This window comes from Phragmites australis, chromosome 6 (genome assembly GCF_958298935.1).
Source record: "Phragmites australis chromosome 6, lpPhrAust1.1, whole genome shotgun sequence".
Classification (NCBI taxonomy): Eukaryota; Viridiplantae; Streptophyta; class Magnoliopsida; order Poales; family Poaceae; genus Phragmites; species Phragmites australis.
Genome location: NC_084926.1, coordinates 34,530,713 through 34,538,664, shown reverse-complemented (window position 1 = coordinate 34,538,664; position 7,952 = coordinate 34,530,713). Strand labels below are relative to the sequence as shown.

General features: G+C 44.9%; 1 pseudogene; it reads left to right on the top strand.

Annotated features, from left to right (window-relative positions):
* Positions 1-2,663: 2,663 nt before the first annotated feature.
* LOC133923160 (large ribosomal subunit protein uL4z-like) lies at positions 2,664-7,509 on the top strand (annotated as a pseudogene).
* Positions 7,510-7,952: the final 443 nt, after the last annotated feature.

The following is a 7,952-nucleotide window of genomic DNA, read 5'->3' as shown; positions in this document are numbered from 1 at the left end:
TGCGTACGTTGATACACTTTGAGGGGCTGAACAAAAGGGACGACTACTCAAAATGTGAAATGATATATCCAGTAGTGCGGCATGCCGCGTGTATAAGAGGATATATATACATATTGATTTTTACGAAATTGTTACGAGCTTGTTCGTGACAGCAATCATTGTACGACAAATTCAACGTCGATATGCTTCGCTTTTGGACCCCATCAACACGTGACCCGCCGCGCTACGAGTGATCGAGCGACCTCTTCCTCTTCCTTTTATGGCACGCCCCCCTATTCCTTTCCTCTTGTTCATGCATGCGTGCAATGTCAGCCGCTTCATTTGCATTTTGACCATAATTGTTTTGGTTCCTTTGAGAAATTCAACGTCGATATGCTTTCCACCTGTTCATGCATGCATATATCTTTATTACTGCTTTATTACTGTGGTATATATTACACTTAGCAAATTTTATATCTTTTCTGTCTATTTCTATGTAATCTTCTCAAAATATTATCATATTGATGATCATACCTGTAAGTCCTTGGTGTCTTGATCCATGAATAGAATTGATTTATTGAAGTAGCTAGCTAGTAGCAAAAGAGAGATAGAAAGATAGAGATGTATGGCCGTGGTGAGTGGATAGGTGTAGTGGGCTATTTATAGGCCAAGCTCCAAACCTCTTAGCTCCCATGTCCCATCCGACCATCCCTGTTGCATGTGAGAGAGAGTGAGAGGGTGAGACTGTGTGTGAAAGAGCAAAGAGACATGAGCACTATTGCCTTTGAGCTCTCATATGACCATGTCCCATCCCTTTGAGCACTGTTGCATATGAGAGTAGCTGAGCAAGTAGGCAGGCATGAGCACACCATACGGCTGCCCTACACTGAGTTGTTGATGCTTGAGGCTTGACGCTATGTTGTTGCACTTGTATGGTTGCATGTTGTTGTAGTGTTGGCGTGCTGTACTACTACTTCTAGTCCGATTACCCAAAGTCGTGTCGTGCCGATCGTTGTTAATGGGTTAGGCCGTGCCGGACATGCCGTGGGCTGTGCTGTACGTGCCGTGGTTCCGGCCTAGGCACAACCTAACCCGTCGTGCTGTACCAGCCCGACACGATTATAAATAGGTCATATCGTGCTTTGGCCGTGCCCACAGTACCAGGCTGCATGTCAGCCTATTTGGCCCAGCCCATTTGGTCAGCTCTAAGCGTGACCCATCACTGTATAGAGATTATGTTTGCTTTTGGTAGGGGTAAAAATGGGATGGATTTTTTCCGCCCACCCAATTGCCTGATCTGATTTATATGCTAATCGGATCTCGAATATTGGATATCTGAAAGAAATCCCGGATATTGGATCGGAACTCAAATAGTTGTATCGGATATAGGGACCTAGGTATCTATTGGATATCGGATATCCGATAATAAAATCGGATATATCCGAAGACTATCCAATAGTTATCTGAATCTATCTTCCGAAGCTTGTAACTTTTTCATATGGAGTCGGATGGAGACAATCATTATATGAAAATTGTAGCTCTCGATTAGATCTACAAGTTTTTAGTTGATACGTTTTTCATTTGAAGTTATTAGTATGTCCAAATAATTAATAGAAACTTTATCCAGCATATTAGGCACTCATAACTTCTCCGATTTTGCTCTAACATAATTCCTTTCATGTGAGTATATTGTTGATTTGCTTGTTGGAACTCTATTGTAGTTGAGTTTTAATACATGGAATGGTCGAACAATCATAACATATGTGATATATATGGTTGTTGCTTTTACTTAATATCTGAATAAATATTCGTGACTGGACTCGTCACATATTTGATCTATATCGATCTATATCTGTGATCGAGACTATCTGTATCTATACCTATATTAAGCACTACCCGTATCCGACTCCGAACCCAAGGAGAAAATATGGGACGCTACGTAAGAAACCAACAAAGGAGACACCATATTAGTGACGACTGCTCAGTATGCGTCACTAATGTCCTATGAGGACCCATCACTAATGTGACCCTCGGGCTAAAATATGTATCTTACTCATCACTAATGACATCTCATTAGCGACAGGTCTCAAATTGACCCATCATTAATGATAGTAGTTACGGATCTAGTTAGTACCCTTCATTGATGTACTAGTTATTAGGATGGATGTCTTTACAACAACCATCACTAATATGAATCGTAAAAGAATTTTGGTTCTGGCTTAAAACAACCTGGGTCGTAGCGCATTGCCACATTGATCCCACGGTGGCCCACGGAGCACGACTTATAAAAGGGGCGCGAGCGGCGATTAGGGATAGGGTTCCCCCACCCCCTCTGTTTCGCGGGCGCTGTCACCTCATCCCCGCTTGCTCCCTCCGCTCGCCTAGATGCCACCTCCCTTCCTCCACCGAACCGCCATCTTCCTCCACCACTAGAGCCCCTCACGCGCGGGGTAGGCGCGCCCATCCTCCTCGCTGCTCTGTCCCCCCTCTGCGTCTCCGCCACAGCCCGCTTCACTCCTGAGCGAGCTAGCTGGCTAGCCAGTGAAGGAGGGAGGGATCCGGTGGGCTCGGTCTCGGGCTCTGGCGGGGGGATAAGGCTCCAGCCACGCTTGTGCTGCTCCCGGATCTCGCTGCGGCAGGCCTCCGTGTGAACCTTGTCTCCTTCCACCGCCTGGCCGATATCCATGGCGTGTGACCGAGATCCAGTGCTCGAGATCCAGGGCGCGTGGCTGAGATCCAGGGCATGTGGTGTCACCCTAGCGGCGTGTGGCAGCACGATGCACGAGTCAAGCAGCCACCGCATTGACCCTGGGGCCATCGCATCGAGACCGTTTGAAAGGATCGAATAGCCCAAGAGGGGGGGTGAATTGGGATATTAAATTTTTTTTTAATTAACTACCGCTTGACCAAATAAAATTTAAAAGAAACGCAAATAAGGAATTTTAACTAGTACAAGATAGCTAACCAAGCAAGAATTAACTAAGAAAGACAATTCCTAAGAAGAACTTGCAATAATAACAAAGCTCAAAATAAGATGCAAGAAAGTAAAGAGTTGGAGAAGAAAACACCAATTTTTTCCCGAGGTTTCGAGAAGTTGGCACTTCCCCCTAGTCCTCGTTGGAGCATCCACCAAGGATGTCGCTCCCCCTTGAGTCACCAAGGCTCAAGTGCTCCCTCTTGATTACCCCTTCTCCATCTCCGAATTGGCGGGTATCAAATCAAGTACATCCTCTTTTTTCGGGGCTCCCACAATTCCTCCAAGAGCTCACCGAGAAATCCTCCAATCACCAAGACCGTCTAGGTGTTGCCAACCACCAAAAGTAACAAGCCTCAAGCTTCACTTAACAAAGACCAAGCCTAGACAACAGCTAGATGCACACTTGTTACTCTTCAAGCACTCAAAGAAGTCCTTAATCCTCAATTAGGAACTTAGAATGGACACAAGTGCTCTCTCTTTTGCTTCTAAATGGCACACTAAGTGTATGAGCTGCTACAGGGTCGCAAGAGCACCAGAGAGGTCCAAATGGTTGGGTATTTATAGGCTATGGATCGAAAATTAGCCGTTGCCTAACAACCCAGAATTTTTCTTAACGCCGGAAGGTCCGGTGTGAATAACACGCTTCACACCGGAATATCCGATGCTAATAATTCTGACAAAATAGCCGTTAACTGTTCCATTAGCCGTTAAAACTCCGGTGATTAATCCTGACCTACAGCGGATCATCCGGTGCATTAAAATGGGCCAGATGATAGTTTACAACCTCTCTGTAAAAATTCATCCGGTGATCATCTTTGCTACGCCGGACTATCTAGTGTATAGAATTTGTTCTGGACTTCATGGCTTTCTATTTATCTGGTGATTTCACCTATCGAACACCGGACTATCCGGCGTGGTCTTCAACAATTTTTCAAGTCATAACTCTTAGGAATTTACTCCGGCGAACTCACTCTGACATCAGAGGATCATCCGGTGAACTGAAATTTTGCTGATTTTATCTATTTCAGAGCAATTTTGAGTTCTACCTTCGAGATTTGGAACCAATGATTTTCTGAGGTTAACCTAGTAATGGAAAGTCACAAGTGTGCATCGACTATGTCTAGACTCTCCTAAGTCAAGCTACAACTCTTAGCCCCTCTTTATAGTACGGTCAAAAGACTAAGATTAAAAAGAACCTATACTACTCTAAGTGTCCTTCATCTCCTTGTGACACTTAGATCTAGAAGATCCTTATCCTTCACGTTCCGGTCCTCTGATTATCACATAACTCTTTTAATGGGCAAGAGTGTAAAGTCACCATTGACAATTAAGTCTTTCTTTGTTCCTTAAAAGCTGAAATGTTAGTCACAATGATATGGTTGTCATTAATCATCGAAACCCTTACCTTTTTCTTAGGGGCCTAGATGCTACACCGTTCCCGAGCCCCCCCCCCCCCTTTGTCATCTCTGACTCGATGGAGTCCAATGAGAAGACCTCTCAGGCACTCAAGATCCCAAGCAGATCGGCACTGATGCTGACGCTGAGAAGGCAAAGGACTCCGTCACCATCCACACTAGCAAGGGTAAGATGCGCAACCGCCGCTACATCAACCGCAAGGCCTGCTCATCGTCTACAGCATTGAGGGCTCCAAGATCGTCAAGGCCTTCCGCAACCTCCCCGGTGTGGATGTCGCCAATGTTGGGCGCCTTAACCTGCTCGACCTCGCCCCCGGTGGCCACCTCTAGCGCTTTGTGATCTGGACCGAGAGCACGTTCAAGAAGCTTGAGGAGGTGTATGGATCCCTTGATGTGCTTCGCAGAAGAAGAAGGGCTTTGTGCTGTCGAGGCCCAAGATGACCAACGCTGACCTAGGCAGGATCATCAACCATCAAATCTGACGAGGTGCAGTCTGTGGTGAAGCCACTCAACAAGGAAGTGAAGCGCAGGGAGAAGAGAAGAACCCGCTCAAGAACATGGCTGTCGTGCTCAAGCTCAACCCCTACTTCGGCACTGCTTACAAGATGGCCACCCTTGCTGAGGCTGCTCACGTCAAGGCCAGGAAGGAGAAGCTTGACTCCAAGAGGACCAAGCTCAGCACGGTATAACCCTTTCTTCCTCCCCTCCATTTGTGATGTGAATGTTATAAACTTGACCACTTATAGGATCTATATGATGTTTTGTAGTATCGTGTAGTACTCCTATATGATACCAGTTTTGGAATTTAAGTTCTATTAGTGTATATGGTGTTTAGTTGATCTAGTTTCAAATGCTGCTCAAAATGTTCCATGAATTTCTATATTGTTGGGGTTAACTGCAGTTCATTGATATAATGTAAGTTGTACCATGAAATATATTGTTGTTCATTGATATAATGTAAGTTGTACCATCAAATATATATGTGCAGAGATACCTCTGAGTAATAACTAGGTCTTTCATCATTTTGTTAGAGATAAATCATGGTACTTGGGAGACTATGCAAGCTCATGGGGGTTTTCTGTATAATGTCTAGTTTGCTAGCTTATGCTGCATGTTGAGGGTAGTGTTTAAAATGGTAGCATTTGGACTACAACTTACTAGAATACATGTTGAGATTAAAGTTTTAAACTAGCAGCATTTGGAACATAGATTACTAGAATTCATTAAGTCTTAATTGAGATTTCAATTAAAATCCACTACTACAGAAATAGTCATCAGTGCCGGTTCAAAAATACCATCAGTGACGGTTTTTGAACCGGCACTAATAATCATAGATCATCAGTGCCAGTTCCTAACAGAGAACCGGCACTGATAGTATCAATATCAGTGTCGGTTCCTAATAGCAACTGGTACTGATACATATTATAGGGCCAAAAAAGCTCATATTTTAGAAATAAAAATGAATTCAGCATGTATGCAGCTTGTTCACAGCATTTACATTATTCAATACACATATTTACATGATACAATATTTACATGTATTCACTCGCCAACTTGAGACAGACCTACATCATCAAGCTTATAGTTCAGGGTGCTTCGGAACGAACTAAGAAGGTACTACACTGCCAAAATGAAGAAGAAATGATCAGTCTATCTTCTTCTTTTTTAGAATAAGTGGCAACATCCATCCCAGATTAAAGCATGCAAATCATAATCAGATCGTGGTTCATACATCACAATAAGTGGAGTAAGAGAGGCAGAGCACACCTATATCTGCTTGAGAATGAAGAGGGCCCAATTGTGGTGGCAGCGGCAGAAGACGGGGAGCGCTTTCTACAGAAGATCATATAGGCCAGTGGGAGCAACACGCCGGCCATCATGATCGCCGCGCCCACCAGGTACCTCTTCGGTGACGGCACCTCGAGCTCCATCGACTACAACGTCGGTGACGAAGGGTAGGTGCGGCGTGCGGGGCAACCCAGCGTCCCCCCTCGACTACAGCTCGCGTGGGGGAGGGCCACCGTCATGGGCAATGTTGCCTATGCCCTGGACCTGTTGTGGATGAGTCATTGTCCACTATCGTCATTGTTGCACGCTCGCCCCCACTGTCACTGCGCCACATGCAGCCACCGGCGTTGGGGAGACCAAGCTCGCCTCCACTGTCGCCGTGCCCCTTTCCTCCGCAGTTGCCGCACCACATGTCCTCTACCACCGCGGGCCACCGCTCGCTTCACCCAGCCAGATCTGCGTGAGCGACAACGCCATGGTCGCAGAGGAGGCCACCATGGCAGAGCAGTAGAGGGGCACGGGCGATGAAGAGGCCGTCATTCAGAGGAGGCACGGGCGAAGAAGGCCGTCGCCACAACCACGAGGGAGGAGATCAATGAGAGAGAGAGAGAGAGAGGATAGAGAGAAAGACAAGATCAAGGATAGAGCAAGATAGGACAGGGAGAAGAGGAGTTCGAGGGTGTGTGAGAGGTGTGGAGATAAGGCCAAGCGGATGTGGATGTTTATTCACTTTTCCTCTGTAAATTCGGGTCCATTCAAATTATCAGTGTTGGACGGTAACACGAACCGACACTGATACTATCAATATCGGTTCATGATTACCAGTCGGTGATGAAGTATCAATGCCGGTTTGTTCTAAAAACCGGCACTGATACTGAGTATCAGTGTCAGTTCAACCCGACTCAATCATAGATCGAGTGCAAGATGTTATGAACCGATACCGATACTTCATCAGTGTCGATTCTGGCCTAGCCGGCACTGATGACCCGATATGGATAACCAGTTCTGTTGTAGTGATCCGAAATATCTACAGAGCAAACCTCCCTGTCCAATTATTCCCTAGCTTTTAGATAATCTGCTCAATCAAATAGTTCTTTATGTTTTGGACATTCTTGTCTTGACTTTGTTTTAATTAGTAACCTTCCCTTCCGTATGTCATATACTGATCATTTGTCCAATGGGTATGCCATTTCTCTTATAATCATGGTAACAAACATTTTCTACTGTTTGTTTCCGCAAGAGGCTGCCAAGGTCAAGGCTGCTGGAAAGGCATGGTACAAGACCATGATCTCAGATAGCGACTACACCGGGTTTGAGATCTTCTCAAAGTGGCTCGGCGTGTTACAGTAATCACGCAATCTAGTTATAAGTTTTGAGTAGTAGTGTTGTAGAAGGATTTATCATTCTGTTTGATCCTGCATCATCTTAAGAAGTATCTGTGAGATTTTGAGACTCCAATCCATTTTGTTAATGTGTTGCCGTGGGAATAGAGTATGAGCAGTTTTGAACCGGAACATATGAACTTACATTTTGAATTTGAACCCGATCTGAATTTTTTTTTATTTTTTAAACACACATTAGTGACTAGGTCTGGATCCGACCTGTCACTAATATGCAGTTATAAGTGACGGGTTTAGACTTGACCCAAGTCTGAACCCGACCCATCACTAATGTGTGTCACTCATCACTAATGAGTTCACATTAGTAACGTGTTAAAAATAACGGGTAAAATACCTGTCACTAATGAGGGTTATCACATGTCACTAATATAAATTTATGAGGTAGTAAGATAG